Here is a 15195-nt window from a genome sequence, read left to right on the forward strand (position 1 = left end):
CCTCAAAAAAATTCTTCCTTCAGAAAAAAAAAATCGTAAAAAAATTCTTCCTATGTTAAAAAAAATGTTCCTCTCAAAATATAATCTTCCACCAAAAAGGAAAATTTTGCCCAAACTTTTTTTCCAAATGGTTTTCAAGAGTGTTTCACAGCTTGCCAAGCTGAACTCAGGATGCCAAACATTGCAATAAGAAGAACATTTCGGTAGCAGTTTTCATATGCCATTGAAAAAAAAAAAAGTTCACCACAACAGTCACCTCAAAAAAATTCTTCCTTCAGAAAAAAAAAATCGTAAAAAAATTCTTCCTATGTTAAAAAAAAATTTCCTCTCAAAATATAATCTTCCACCAAAAAGGAAAATTTTGCCCAAACTTTTTTTCCAAATGGTTTTCAAGAGTGTTTCACAGCTTGCCAAGCTGAACTCAGGATGCCAAACATTGCAATAAGAAGAACGTTTCGATAGCAGTTTTCATATGCCATTGAAAAAAAAAAGTTCCCCACAACAGTCACCTCAAAAAAATTCTTCCTTCAGACAAAAAAAAATCCGTAAAAAAAATTCTTCCTATGTTAAAAAAAATCTTCGTCTCAAAATATAGTCTTCCACCAAAAAGAAAGATTTTGCTCAAACTTTTTTTCCAAATGGTTTTCAAGAGTATTTCACAGCTTGCCAAGCTGAACTCAGGATTCCAAACAAGTTGTACTTTCAATTATTTGCATTGAAATATAAAGCAGATTTCAGAAGCAGTTTTCATTTGCCTTCAAAAAAAGAATTCCCACTGTCAACCAAAAAAAAATTCTTCCTCCAAAAAAAACCAATGTCGATAAAAAAAATCTTCCTGTGATAAAAGAAATCTTCCTCTCAAAATATAATCTTCCACCAAAAAGAAAAATTTTGCTCAAACTTTTTTTCAGCTTTCAGTGAAATTTTATTGCTTCTTTCTGCAGCTCTCAATGAAATAAGGCTAATTTTCAACTTTGTTCAAATGTGCTGTAACTTTTGTTCCAAATGGTTTTCAAGAGTCTTTCATGGCTTGCCAAGCAGAACTCAGCATGCTAAACTAGTTATATATAGTATTTGCATTGAAATCTTAAGTCAATTTTATCATCAGCTTTCAGTGAAATTTTATTGCTTCTTTCTGCAGCTCTCACTCAAATAAGGCTAATTTTCAACTTTGTTCAAATGTGCTGTAACTTTTGTTCCAAATGGTTTTCAAGAGTCTTTCATGGCTTGCCAAGCAGAACTCAGCATGCTAAACTAGTTATATATAGTATTTGCATTGAAATCTTAAGTCAATTTTATCATCAGCTTTCAGTGAAATTTTATTGCTTCTTTCTGCAGCTCTCACTGAAATAAGGTAATTTTCAACTTTGTTCAAATGTGCTGTAACTTTTGTTCCAAATGGTTTTCAAGAGTCTTTCATGGCTTGCCAAGCAGAACTCAGCATGCTAAACTAGTTATATATAGTATTTGCATTGAAATCTTAAGTCAATTTTATCATCAGCTTTCAGTGAAATTTTATTGCTTCTTTCTGCAGCTCTCACTGAAATAAGGCTAATTTTCAACTTTGTTCAAATGTGCTGTAACTTTTGTTCCAAATGGTTTTCAAGAGTCTTTCATGGCTTGCCAAGCAGAACTCAGCATGCTAAACTAGTTATATATAGTATTTGCATTGAAATCTTAAGTCAATTTTATCATCAGCTTTCAGTGAAATTTTATTGCTTCTTTCTGCAGCTCTCACTGAAATAAGGCTAATTTTCAACTTTGTTCAAATGTGCTGTAACTTTTGTTCCAAATGGTTTTCAAGAGTCTTTCATGGCTTGCCAAGCAGAACTCAGCATGCTAAACTAGTTATATATAGTATTTGCATTGAAATCTTAAGTCAATCTTATCATCAGCTTTCAGTGAAATTTTATTGCTTCTTTCTGCAGCTCTCACTCAAATAAGGCTAATTTTCAACTTTGTTCAAATGTGCTGTAACTTTTGTTCCAAATGGTTTTCAAGAGTCTTTCATGGCTTGCCAAGCAGAACTCAGCATGCTAAACTAGTTATATATAGTATTTGCATTGAAATCTTAAGTCAATTTTATCATCAGCTTTCAGTGAAATTTTATTGCTTCTTTCTGCAGCTCTCACTCAAATAAGGCTAATTTTCAACTTTGTTCAAATGTGCTGTAACTTTTGTTCCAAATGGTTTTCAAGAGTCTTTCATGGCTTGCCAAGCAGAACTCAGCATGCTAAACTAGTTATATATAGTATTTGCATTGAAATCTTAAGTCAATTTTATCATCAGCTTTCAGTGAAATTTTATTGCTTCTTTCTGCAGCTCTCACTGAAATAAGGTAATTTTCAACTTTGTTCAAATGTGCTGTAACTTTTGTTCCAAATGGTTTTCAAGAGTCTTTCATGGCTTGCCAAGCAGAACTCAGCATGCTAAACTAGTTATATATAGTATTTGCATTGAAATCTTAAGTCAATTTTATCATCAGCTTTCAGTGAAATTTTATTGCTTCTTTCTGCAGCTCTCACTGAAATAAGGCTAATTTTCAACTTTGTTCAAATGTGCTGTAACTTTTGTTCCAAATGGTTTTCAAGAGTCTTTCATGGCTTGCCAAGCAGAACTCAGCATGCTAAACTAGTTATATATAGTATTTGCATTGAAATCTTAAGTCAATTTTATCATCAGCTTTCAGTGAAATTTTATTGCTTCTTTCTGCAGCTCTCACTGAAATAAGGCTAATTTTCAACTTTGTTCAAATGTGCTGTAACTTTTGTTCCAAATGGTTTTCAAGAGTCTTTCATGGCTTGCCAAGCAGAACTCAGCATGCTAAACTAGTTATATATAGTATTTGCATTGAAATCTTAAGTCAATCTTATCATCAGCTTTCAGTGAAATTTTATTGCTTCTTTCTGCAGCTCTCACTCAAATAAGGCTAATTTTCAACTTTGTTCAAATGTGCTGTAACTTTTGTTCCAAATGGTTTTCAAGAGTCTTTCATGGCTTGCCAAGCAGAACTCAGCATGCTAAACTAGTTATATATAGTATTTGCATTGAAATCTTAAGTCAATTTTATCATCAGCTTTCAGTGAAATTTTATTGCTTCTTTCTGCAGCTCTCACTGAAATAAGGTAATTTTCAACTTTGTTCAAATGTGCTGTAACTTTTGTTCCAAATGGTTTTCAAGAGTCTTTCATGGCTTGCCAAGCAGAACTCAGCATGCTAAACTAGTTATATATAGTATTTGCATTGAAATCTTAAGTCAATTTTATCATCAGCTCTCAGTGAAATTTATTGCTTCTTTCTGCAGCTCTCACTGAAATAAGGCTAATTTTCAACTTTGTTCAAATGTGCTGTAACTTTTGTTCCAAATGGTTTTCAAGAGTCTTTCATGGCTTGCCAAGCAGAACTCAGCATGCTAAACTAGTTATATATAGTATTTGCATTGAAATCTTAAGTCAATTTTATCATCAGCTTTCAGTGAAATTTTATTGCTTCTTTCTGCAGCTCTCACTGAAATAAGGCTAATTTTCAACTTTGTTCAAATGTGCTGTAACTTTTGTTCCAAATGGCTTTCAAGAGTCTTTCATGGCTTGCCAAGCAGAACTCAGCATGCTAAACTAGTTATATATAGTATTTGCATTGAAATATTAAGTCAATTTTATCATCAGCTCTCAGTGAAATTTTATTGCTTCTTTCTGCAGCTCTCACTGAAATAAGGCTAATTTTCAACTTTGTTCAAATGTGCTGTAACTTTTGTTCCAAATGGTTTTTAAGAGTCTTTCATGGCTTGCCAAGCAGAACTCAGCATGCTAAACTAGTTATATATAGTATTTGCATTGAAATATTAAGTCAATTTTATCATCAGCTTTCAGTGAAATTTTATTGCTTCTTTCTGCAGCTCTCACTGAAATAAGGCTAATTTTCAACTTTGTTCAAATGTGCTGTAACTCTTGTTCCAAATGGTTTTCAAGAGTCTTTCATGGCTTGCCAAGCAGAACTCAGCATGCTAAACTAGTTATATATAGTATTTGCATTGAAATCTTAAGTCAATTTTATCATCAGCTTTCAGTGAAATTTTATTGCTTCTTTCTGCAGCTCTCACTGAAATAAGGCTAATTTTCAACTTTGTTCAAATGTGCTGTAACTTTTGTTCCAAATGGTTTTCAAGAGTCTTTCATGGCTTGCCAAGCAGAACTCAGCATGCTAAACTAGTTATATATAGTATTTGCATTGAAATCTTAAGTCAATTTTATCATCAGCTTTCAGTGAAATTTTATTGCTTCTTTCTGCAGCTCTCACTGAAATAAGGCTAATTTTCAACTTTGTTCAAATGTGCTGTAACTTTTGTTCCAAATGGTTTTCAAGAGTCTTTCATGGCTTGCCAAGCAGAACTCAGCATGCTAAACTAGTTATATATAGTATTTGCATTGAAATCTTAAGTCAATTTTATCATCAGCTTTCAGTGAAATTTTATTGCTTCTTTCTGCAGCTCTCACTGAAATAAGGCTAATTTTCAACTTTGTTCAAATGTGCTGTAACTTTTGTTCCAAATGGTTTTTAAGAGTCTTTCATGGCTTGCCAAGCAGAACTCAGCATGCTAAACTAGTTATATATAGTATTTGCATTGAAATATTAAGGACATTTTATCATCAGCTTTCAGTGAAATTTTATTGCTTCTTTCTGCAGCTCTCACTGAAATAAGGCTAATTTTCAACTTTGTTCAAATGTGCTGTAACTTTTGTTCCAAATGGTTTTTAAGAGTCTTTCATGGCTTGCCAAGCAGAACTCAGCATGCTAAACTAGTTATATATAGTATTTGCATTGAAATATTAAGGACATTTTATCATCAGCTTTCAGTGAAATTTTATTGCTTCTTTTTGCAGCTCTCACTGAAATAAGGCTAATTTTCAACTTTGTTCAAATGTGCTGTAACTTTTGTTCCAAATGGTTTTCAAGAGTCTTTCATGGCTTGCCAAGCAGAACTCAGCATGCTAAACTAGTTATATATAGTATTTGCATTGAAATCTTAAGTCAATTTTATCATCAGCTTTCAGTGAAATTTTATTGCTTCTTTCTGCAGCTCTCACTGAAATAAGGCTAATTTTCAACTTTGTTCAAATGTGCTGTAACTTTTGTTCCAAATGGTTTTCAAGAGTCTTTCATGGCTTGCCAAGCAGAACTCAGCATGCTAAACTAGTTATATATAGTATTTGCATTGAAATATTAAGTCAATTTTATCATCAGCTTTCAGTGAAATTTTATTGCTTCTTTCTGCAGCTCTCACTGAAATAAGGCTAATTTTCAACTTTGTTCAAATGTGCTGTAACTCTTGTTCCAAATGGTTTTCAAGAGTCTTTCATGGCTTGCCAAGCAGAACTCAGCATGCTAAACTAGTTATATATAGTATTTGCATTGAAATCTTAAGTCAATTTTATCATCAGCTTTCAGTGAAATTTTATTGCTTCTTTCTGCAGCTCTCACTGAAATAAGGCTAATTTTCAACTTTGTTCAAATGTGCTGTAACTTTTGTTCCAAATGGTTTTCAAGAGTCTTTCATGGCTTGCCAAGCAGAACTCAGCATGCTAAACTAGTTATAAATAGTATTTGCATTGAAATCTTAAGTCAATTTTATCATCAGCTTTCAGTGAAATTGAAACACTTGTACACTTGTACATAGTGTTTGTATTGAAATATTAAGAACTTTTTGGAAGCATTTTTCATTTGCCTTTGAAAAAAAAAAGTTCCCCACAACATTCATCTCAAAAAAATTCTTCCTTCAGAAAAAAAAAATTCGTAAAAAAATTCTTCCTATGTTAAAAAAAATCTTCCTCTCAAAATGTAATCTTCCACCAAAAAGAAAAATTTTGCCCAAACTTTTTTTCCAAATGGTTTTCAAGAGTCTTTCACAGATTGCCAAGCTGAACTCAGGATGCCAAACAAGTTGTACATAGTGTTTGTATTGAAATATTAAGAACACATATGCCATTGAAAAGAAAAAAGTTCCCCACAACAGTCACCTCAAAAAAATTCATCCTTGAGAAAAAAAAAAATTCGTAAAAAAATTTCTTCCTTTGTTAAAAAAAATCTTCCTCTCAAAATATAATCTTCCACCAAAAAGAAAAATTTTGCTCAAACTTTTTTTCCAAATGGTTTTCAAGTGTCTTTCACAGCTTTCCAAGCTGAACTCAGGATGCCAAACAAATTGTACATAGTGTTTGTATTGAAATATTAAGAACATTTTGGAAGCAGTTTTCATTTGCCTTTGAAAAAAAAAAAAGTTCCCTACAACAGTCACATCAAAAAAATTCTTCCTTCAGAAAAAAAAAATCGTAAAAAAATTCTTCCTATGTTAAAAAAATGTTCCTCTCAAAATATAGTATTCCACCAAAAAGAAAAATTTCCTCTAACTTTTTTTCCAAATGGTTTTCAAGAGTCTTTCACAGCTTGCCAAGCTGAACTCTGGATGCCAAACAAGTTGTACATAGTGTTTTTATTGAAATATTAAGAACAAATATGCCATTGAAAAAAAAAGTTCCCCACAACAGTCTCTTCAAAAAAATTCTTCCTTCAGAAAAAAAAAATCGTAAAAAAATTCTTCCTGTGTTAAAAAAAATCTTCCTCTCAAAATGTAATCTACAACCAAAAAGAAAAATTTTGCCCAAACTTTTTTTCCAAATGGTTTTCAAGTCTTTCACAGATTGCCAAGCTGAACTCAGGATGCCAAACAAGTTGTACATAGTGTTTGTATTGAAATATTAAGAAAACATATGCCATTGAAAAGAAAAAAGTTCCCCACAACAGTCACCTCAAAAAAATTCTTCCTTCAGAAAAAAAAAAATTCGTAAAAAAATTCTACCTATGTTAAAAAAAATCTTCATCTCAAAATATAATCTTCCACCAAAAAGGAAAATTTTCCCAAACTTTTTTTCCAAATGGTTTTCAAGAGTGTTTCACAGCTTGCCAAGCTGAACTCAGGATGCCAAACATTGCAATAAGAAGAACATTTCGGTAGCAGTTTTCATATGCCATTGAAAAAAAAAAAAGTTCCCCACAACAGTCACCTCAAAAAAATTCTTCCTTCAGAAAAAAAAAATCGTAAAAAAATTCTTCCTATGTTAAAAAAATGTTCCTCTCAAAATATAATCTTCCACCAAAAAGGAAAATTTTCCCAAACTTTTTTTCCAAATGGTTTTCAAGAGTGTTTCACAGCTTGCCAAGCTGAACTCAGGATGCCAAACATTGCAATAAGAAGAACATTTCGGTAGCAGTTTTCATATGCCATTGAAAAAAAAAAAAGTTCCCCACAACAGTCACCTCAAAAAAATTCTTCCTTCAGAAAAAAAAAAATTCGTAAAAAAAATTCTTCCTATGTTAAAAAAAATCTTCGTCTCAAAATATAGTCTTCCACCAAAAAGAAAAATTTTGCTCAAACTTTTTTTCCAAATGGTTTTCAAGAGTATTTCACAGCTTGCCAAGCTGAACTCAGGATTCCAAACATTGCAATAAGAAGAACGTTTCGGTAGCAGTTTTCATATGCCATTGAAAAAAAAAAGTTCCCCACAACAGTCAACTCAAAAAAATTCTTCTTTCAGAAAAAAAAAATTCGTAAAAAAATTCTTCCTATGTTAAAAAAATCTTCCTCTCAAAATATAATCTTCCACCAAAAAGGAAAATTTTGCCCAAACTTTTTTTCCAAATGGTTTTCAAGAGTGTTTCACAGCTTGCCAAGCTGAACTCAGGATGCCAAACATTGCAATAAGAAGAACATTTCGGTAGCAGTTTTCATATGCCATTGAAAAAAAAAAAAGTTCACAACAACAGTCACCTCAAAAAAATTCTTCCTTCAGAAAAAAAAAATCGTAAAAAAATTCTTCTTATGTTAAAAAAAATGTTCCTCTCAAAATATAATCTTCCACCTAAAAGGAAAATTTTGCCCAAACTTTTTTTCCAAATGGTTTTCAAGAGTGTTTCACAGCTTGCCAAGCTGAACTCAGGATGCCAAACATTGCAATAAGAAGAACGTTTCGATACCAGTTTTCATATGCCATTGAAAAAAAAAAGTTCCCCACAACAGTCACCTCAAAAAAATTCTTCCTTCAGAAAAAAAAAAATTCGTAAAAAAAATTCTTCCTATGTTAAAAAAAATCTTCGTCTCAAAATATAGTCTTCCACCAAAAAGAAAAATTTTGCTCAAACTTTTTTTCCAAATGGTTTTCAAGAGTATTTCACAGCTTGCCAAGCTGAACTCAGGATTCCAAACATTGCAATAAGAAGAACGTTTCGGTAGCAGTTTTCATATGCCATTGAAAAAAAAAAGTTCCACACAACAGTCACCTCAAAAAAATTCTTCCTTCAGAAAAAAAAAATCGTAAAAAAATTCTTCCAATGTTAAAAAAAATGTTCCTCTCAAAATATAATCTTCCACCAAAAAGGAAAATTTTGCCCAAACTTTTTTTCCAAATGGTTTTCAAGAGTGTTTCACAGCTTGCCAAGCTGAACTCAGGATGCCAAACATTGCAATAAGAAGAACGTTTCGATAGCAGTTTTCATATGCCATTGAAAAAAAAAAGTTCCCCACAACAGTCACCTCAAAAAAATTCTTCCTTCAGAAAAAAAAAAATTCGTAAAAAAAATTCTTCCTATGTTAAAAAAAATCTTCGTCTCAAAATATAGTCTTCCACCAAAAAGAAAAATTTTGCTCAAACTTTTTTTCCAAATGGTTTTCAAGAGTATTTCACAGCTTGCCAAGCTGAACTCAGGATTCCAAACATTGCAATAAGAAGAACGTTTCGGTAGCAGTTTTCATATGCCATTGAAAAAAAAAAGTTCCCCACAACAGTCAACTCAAAAAAATTCTTCTTTCAGAAAAAAAAAATTCGTAAAAAAATTCTTCCTATGTTAAAAAAATCTTCCTCTCAAAATATAATCTTCCACAAAAAAGGAAAATTTTGCCCAAACTTTTTTTCCAAATGGTTTTCAAGAGTGTTTCACAGCTTGCCAAGCTGAACTCAGGATGCCAAACATTGCAATAAGAAGAACATTTCGGTAGCAGTTTTCATATGCCATTGAAAAAAAAAAAAGTTCACAACAACAGTCACCTCAAAAAAATTCTTCCTTCAGAAAAAAAAAATCGTAAAAAAATTCTTCTTATGTTAAAAAAAATGTTCCTCTCAAAATATAATCTTCCACCTAAAAGGAAAATTTTGCCCAAACTTTTTTTCCAAATGGTTTTCAAGAGTGTTTCACAGCTTGCCAAGCTGAACTCAGGATGCCAAACATTGCAATAAGAAGAACGTTTCGATACCAGTTTTCATATGCCATTGAAAAAAAAAAGTTCCCCACAACAGTCACCTCAAAAAAATTCTTCCTTCAGAAAAAAAAAAATTCGTAAAAAAAATTCTTCCTATGTTAAAAAAAATCTTCGTCTCAAAATATAGTCTTCCACCAAAAAGAAAAATTTTGCTCAAACTTTTTTTCCAAATGGTTTTCAAGAGTATTTCACAGCTTGCCAAGCTGAACTCAGGATTCCAAACATTGCAATAAGAAGAACGTTTCGGTAGCAGTTTTCATATGCCATTGAAAAAAAAAAGTTCCACACAACAGTCACCTCAAAAAAATTCTTCCTTCAGAAAAAAAAAATCGTAAAAAAATTCTTCCTATGTTAAAAAAAATGTTCCTCTCAAAATATAATCTTCCACCAAAAAGGAAAATTTTGCCCAAACTTTTTTTCCAAATGGTTTTCAAGAGTGTTTCACAGCTTGCCAAGCTGAACTCAGGATGCCAAACATTGCAATAAGAAGAACATTTCGGTAGCAGTTTTCATATGCCATTGAAAAAAAAAAAGTTCACCACAACAGTCACCTCAAAAAAATTCTTCCTTCAGAAAAAAAAAATCGTAAAAAAATTCTTCCTATGTTAAAAAAAATGTTCCTCTCAAAATATAATCTTCCACCAAAAAGGAAAATTTTGCCCAAACTTTTTTTCCAAATGGTTTTCAAGATTGTTTCACAGCTTGCCAAGCTGAACTCAGGATGCCAAACATTGCAATAAGAAGAACGTTTCGATAGCAGTTTTCATATGCCATTGAAAAAAAAAAGTTCCCCACAACAGTCACCTCAAAAAAATTCTTCCTTCAGAAAAAAAAAAATTCGTAAAAAAAATTCTTCCTATGTTAAAAAAAATCTTCGTCTCAAAATATAGTCTTCCACCAAAAAGAAAAATTTTGCTCAAACTTTTTTTCCAAATGGTTTTCAAGAGTATTTCACAGCTTGCCAAGCTGAACTCAGGATTCCAAACATTGCAATAAGAAGAACATTTCGATAGCAGATTTCATATGCCATTGAAAAAAAAAAGTTCCCCACAACAGTCGCCTCAAAAAAATTCTTCCTTCAGAAAAAAAAAAATTCGTAAAAAAAATTCTTCCTATGTTAAAAAAAATCTTCGTCTCAAAATATAGTCTTCCACCAAAAAGAAAAATTTTGCTCAAACTTTTTTTCCAAATGGTTTTCAAGAGTATTTCACAGCTTGCCAAGCTGAACTCAGGATTCCAAACAAGTTGTACTTTCAATTATTTGCATTGAAATATAAAGCAGATTTCAGAAGCAGTTTTCATTTGCCTTCAAAAAAAGAATTCCCACTGTCAACCGAAAAAAAATTCTTCCTCCAAAAAAAACCAATGTCGATAAAAAAAATCTTCCTGTGATAAAATAAATCTTCCTCTCAAAATATAATCTTCCACCAAAAAGAAAAATTTTGCTCAAACTTTTTTTCAGCTTTCAGTGAAATTTTATTGCTTCTTTCTGCAGCTCTCACTGAAATAAGGCTAATTTTCAACTTTGTTCAAATATGCTGTAACTTTTGTTCCAAATGGTTTTCAAGAGTCTTTCATGGCTTGCCAAGCAGAACTCAGCATGCTAAACTAGTTATATATAGTATTTGCATTGAAATCTTAAGTCAATTTTATCATCAGCTTTCAGTGAAATTTTATTGCTTCTTTCTGCAGCTCTCACTGAAATAAGGCTAATTTTCAACTTTGTTCAAATGTGCTGTAACTTTTGTTCCAAATGGTTTTCAAGAGTCTTTCATGGCTTGCCAAGCAGAACTCAGCATGCTAAACTAGTTATATATAGTATTTGCATTGAAATCTTAAGTCAATTTTATCATCAGCTTTCAGTGAAATTTTATTGCTTCTTTCTGCAGCTCTCACTGAAATAAGGCTAATTTTCAACTTTGTTCAAATGTGCTGTAACTTTTGTTCCAAATGGTTTTCAAGAGTCTTTCATGGCTTGCCAAGCAGAACTCAGCATGTTAAACTAGTTATATATAGTATTTGCATTGAAATCTTAAGTCAATTTTATCATCAGCTTTCAGTGAAATTTTATTGCTTCTTTCTGCAGCTCTCACTGAAATAAGGCTAATTTTCAACTTTGTTCAAATGTGCTGTAACTTTTGTTCCAAATGGTTTTCAAGAGTCTTTCATGGCTTGCCAAGCAGAACTCAGCATGCTAAACTAGTTATATATAGTATTTGCATTGAAATCTTAAGTCAATTTTATCATCAGCTTTCAGTGAAATTTTATTGCTTCTTTCTGCAGCTCTCACTGAAATAAGGCTAATTTTCAACTTTGTTCAAATGTGCTGTAACTTTTGTTCCAAATGGTTTTCAAGAGTCTTTCATGGCTTGCCAAGCAGAACTCAGCATGCTAAACTAGTTATATATAGTATTTGCATTGAAATCTTAAGTCAATTTTATCATCAGCTTTCAGTGAAATTTTATTGCTTCTTTCTGCAGCTCTCACTGAAATAAGGCTAATTTTCAACTTTGTTCAAATGTGCTGTAACTTTTGTTCCAAATGGTTTTCAAGAGTCTTTCATGGCTTGCCAAGCAGAACTCAGGATGCCAAACATTGCAATAAGAAGAACGTTTCGATACCAGTTTTCATATGCCATTGAAAAAAAAAAGTTCCCCACAACAGTCACCTCAAAAAAATTCTTCCTTCAGAAAAAAAAAAATTCGTAAAAAAAATTCTTCCTATGTTAAAAAAAATCTTCGTCTCAAAATATAGTCTTCCACCAAAAAGAAAAATTTTGCTCAAACTTTTTTTCCAAATGGTTTTCAAGAGTATTTCACAGCTTGCCAAGCTGAACTCAGGATTCCAAACATTGCAATAAGAAGAACGTTTCGGTAGCAGTTTTCATATGCCATTGAAAAAAAAAAGTTCCACACAACAGTCACCTCAAAAAAATTCTTCCTTCAGAAAAAAAAAATCGTAAAAAAATTCTTCCTATGTTAAAAAAAATGTTCCTCTCAAAATATAATCTTCCACCAAAAAGGAAAATTTTGCCCAAACTTTTTTTCCAAATGGTTTTCAAGAGTGTTTCACAGCTTGCCAAGCTGAACTCAGGATGCCAAACATTGCAATAAGAAGAACATTTCGGTAGCAGTTTTCATATGCCATTGAAAAAAAAAAAGTTCACCACAACAGTCACCTCAAAAAAATTCTTCCTTCAGAAAAAAAAAATCGTAAAAAAATTCTTCCTATGTTAAAAAAAATGTTCCTCTCAAAATATAATCTTCCACCAAAAAGGAAAATTTTGCCCAAACTTTTTTTCCAAATGGTTTTCAAGATTGTTTCACAGCTTGCCAAGCTGAACTCAGGATGCCAAACATTGCAATAAGAAGAACGTTTCGATAGCAGTTTTCATATGCCATTGAAAAAAAAAAGTTCCCCACAACAGTCACCTCAAAAAAATTCTTCCTTCAGAAAAAAAAAAATTCGTAAAAAAAATTCTTCCTATGTTAAAAAAAATCTTCGTCTCAAAATATAGTCTTCCACCAAAAAGAAAAATTTTGCTCAAACTTTTTTTCCAAATGGTTTTCAAGAGTATTTCACAGCTTGCCAAGCTGAACTCAGGATTCCAAACATTGCAATAAGAAGAACATTTCGATAGCAGATTTCATATGCCATTGAAAAAAAAAAGTTCCCCACAACAGTCGCCTCAAAAAAATTCTTCCTTCAGAAAAAAAAAAATTCGTAAAAAAAATTCTTCCTATGTTAAAAAAAATCTTCGTCTCAAAATATAGTCTTCCACCAAAAAGAAAAATTTTGCTCAAACTTTTTTTCCAAATGGTTTTCAAGAGTATTTCACAGCTTGCCAAGCTGAACTCAGGATTCCAAACAAGTTGTACTTTCAATTATTTGCATTGAAATATAAAGCAGATTTCAGAAGCAGTTTTCATTTGCCTTCAAAAAAAGAATTCCCACTGTCAACCGAAAAAAAATTCTTCCTCCAAAAAAAACCAATGTCGATAAAAAAAATCTTCCTGTGATAAAATAAATCTTCCTCTCAAAATATAATCTTCCACCAAAAAGAAAAATTTTGCTCAAACTTTTTTTCAGCTTTCAGTGAAATTTTATTGCTTCTTTCTGCAGCTCTCACTGAAATAAGGCTAATTTTCAACTTTGTTCAAATATGCTGTAACTTTTGTTCCAAATGGTTTTCAAGAGTCTTTCATGGCTTGCCAAGCAGAACTCAGCATGCTAAACTAGTTATATATAGTATTTGCATTGAAATCTTAAGTCAATTTTATCATCAGCTTTCAGTGAAATTTTATTGCTTCTTTCTGCAGCTCTCACTGAAATAAGGCTAATTTTCAACTTTGTTCAAATGTGCTGTAACTTTTGTTCCAAATGGTTTTCAAGAGTCTTTCATGGCTTGCCAAGCAGAACTCAGCATGCTAAACTAGTTATATATAGTATTTGCATTGAAATCTTAAGTCAATTTTATCATCAGCTTTCAGTGAAATTTTATTGCTTCTTTCTGCAGCTCTCACTGAAATAAGGCTAATTTTCAACTTTGTTCAAATGTGCTGTAACTTTTGTTCCAAATGGTTTTCAAGAGTCTTTCATGGCTTGCCAAGCAGAACTCAGCATGTTAAACTAGTTATATATAGTATTTGCATTGAAATCTTAAGTCAATTTTATCATCAGCTTTCAGTGAAATTTTATTGCTTCTTTCTGCAGCTCTCACTGAAATAAGGCTAATTTTCAACTTTGTTCAAATGTGCTGTAACTTTTGTTCCAAATGGTTTTCAAGAGTCTTTCATGGCTTGCCAAGCAGAACTCAGCATGCTAAACTAGTTATATATAGTATTTGCATTGAAATCTTAAGTCAATTTTATCATCAGCTTTCAGTGAAATTTTATTGCTTCTTTCTGCAGCTCTCACTGAAATAAGGCTAATTTTCAACTTTGTTCAAATGTGCTGTAACTTTTGTTCCAAATGGTTTTCAAGAGTCTTTCATGGCTTGCCAAGCAGAACTCAGCATGCTAAACTAGTTATATATAGTATTTGCATTGAAATCTTAAGTCAATTTTATCATCAGCTTTCAGTGAAATTTTATTGCTTCTTTCTGCAGCTCTCACTGAAATAAGGCTAATTTTCAACTTTGTTCAAATGTGCTGTAACTTTTGTTCCAAATGGTTTTCAAGAGTCTTTCATGGCTTGCCAAGCAGAACTCAGCATGCTAAACTAGTTATATATAGTATTTGCATTGAAATCTTAAGTCAATTTTATCATCAGCTTTCAGTGAAATTTTATTGCTTCTTTCTGCAGCTCTCACTGAAATAAGGCTAATTTTCAACTTTGTTCAAATGTGCTGTAACTTTTGTTCCAAATGGTTTTCAAGAGTCTTTCATGGCTTGCCAAGCAGAACTCAGCATGCTAAACTAGTTATATATAGTATTTGCATTGAAATCTTAAGTCAATTTTATCATCAGCTTTCAGTGAAATTTTATTGCTTCTTTCTGCAGCTCTCACTGAAATAAGGCTAATTTTCAACTTTGTTCAAATGTGCTGTAACTTTTGTTCCAAATGGTTTTCAAGAGTCTTTCATGGCTTGCCAAGCAGAACTCAGCATGCTAAACTAGTTATATATAGTATTTGCATTGAAATCTTAAGTCAATTTTATCATCAGCTTTCAGTGAAATTTTATTGCTTCTTTCTGCAGCTCTCACTGAAATAAGGCTAATTTTCAACTTTGTTCAAATGTGCTGTAACTTTTGTTCCAAATGGTTTTCAAGAGTCTTTCATGGCTTGCCAAGCAGAACTCAGCATGCTAAACTAGTTATATATAGTATTTGCATTGAAATCTTAAGTCAATGTTATCATCAGCTTTCAGTGAAATTTTATTGCTTCTT

This window comes from Ammodytes marinus, assembly GCF_949987685.1.
Source record: "Ammodytes marinus genome assembly, chromosome: 24".
NCBI lineage: Eukaryota > Metazoa > Chordata > Actinopteri > Uranoscopiformes > Ammodytidae > Ammodytes > Ammodytes marinus.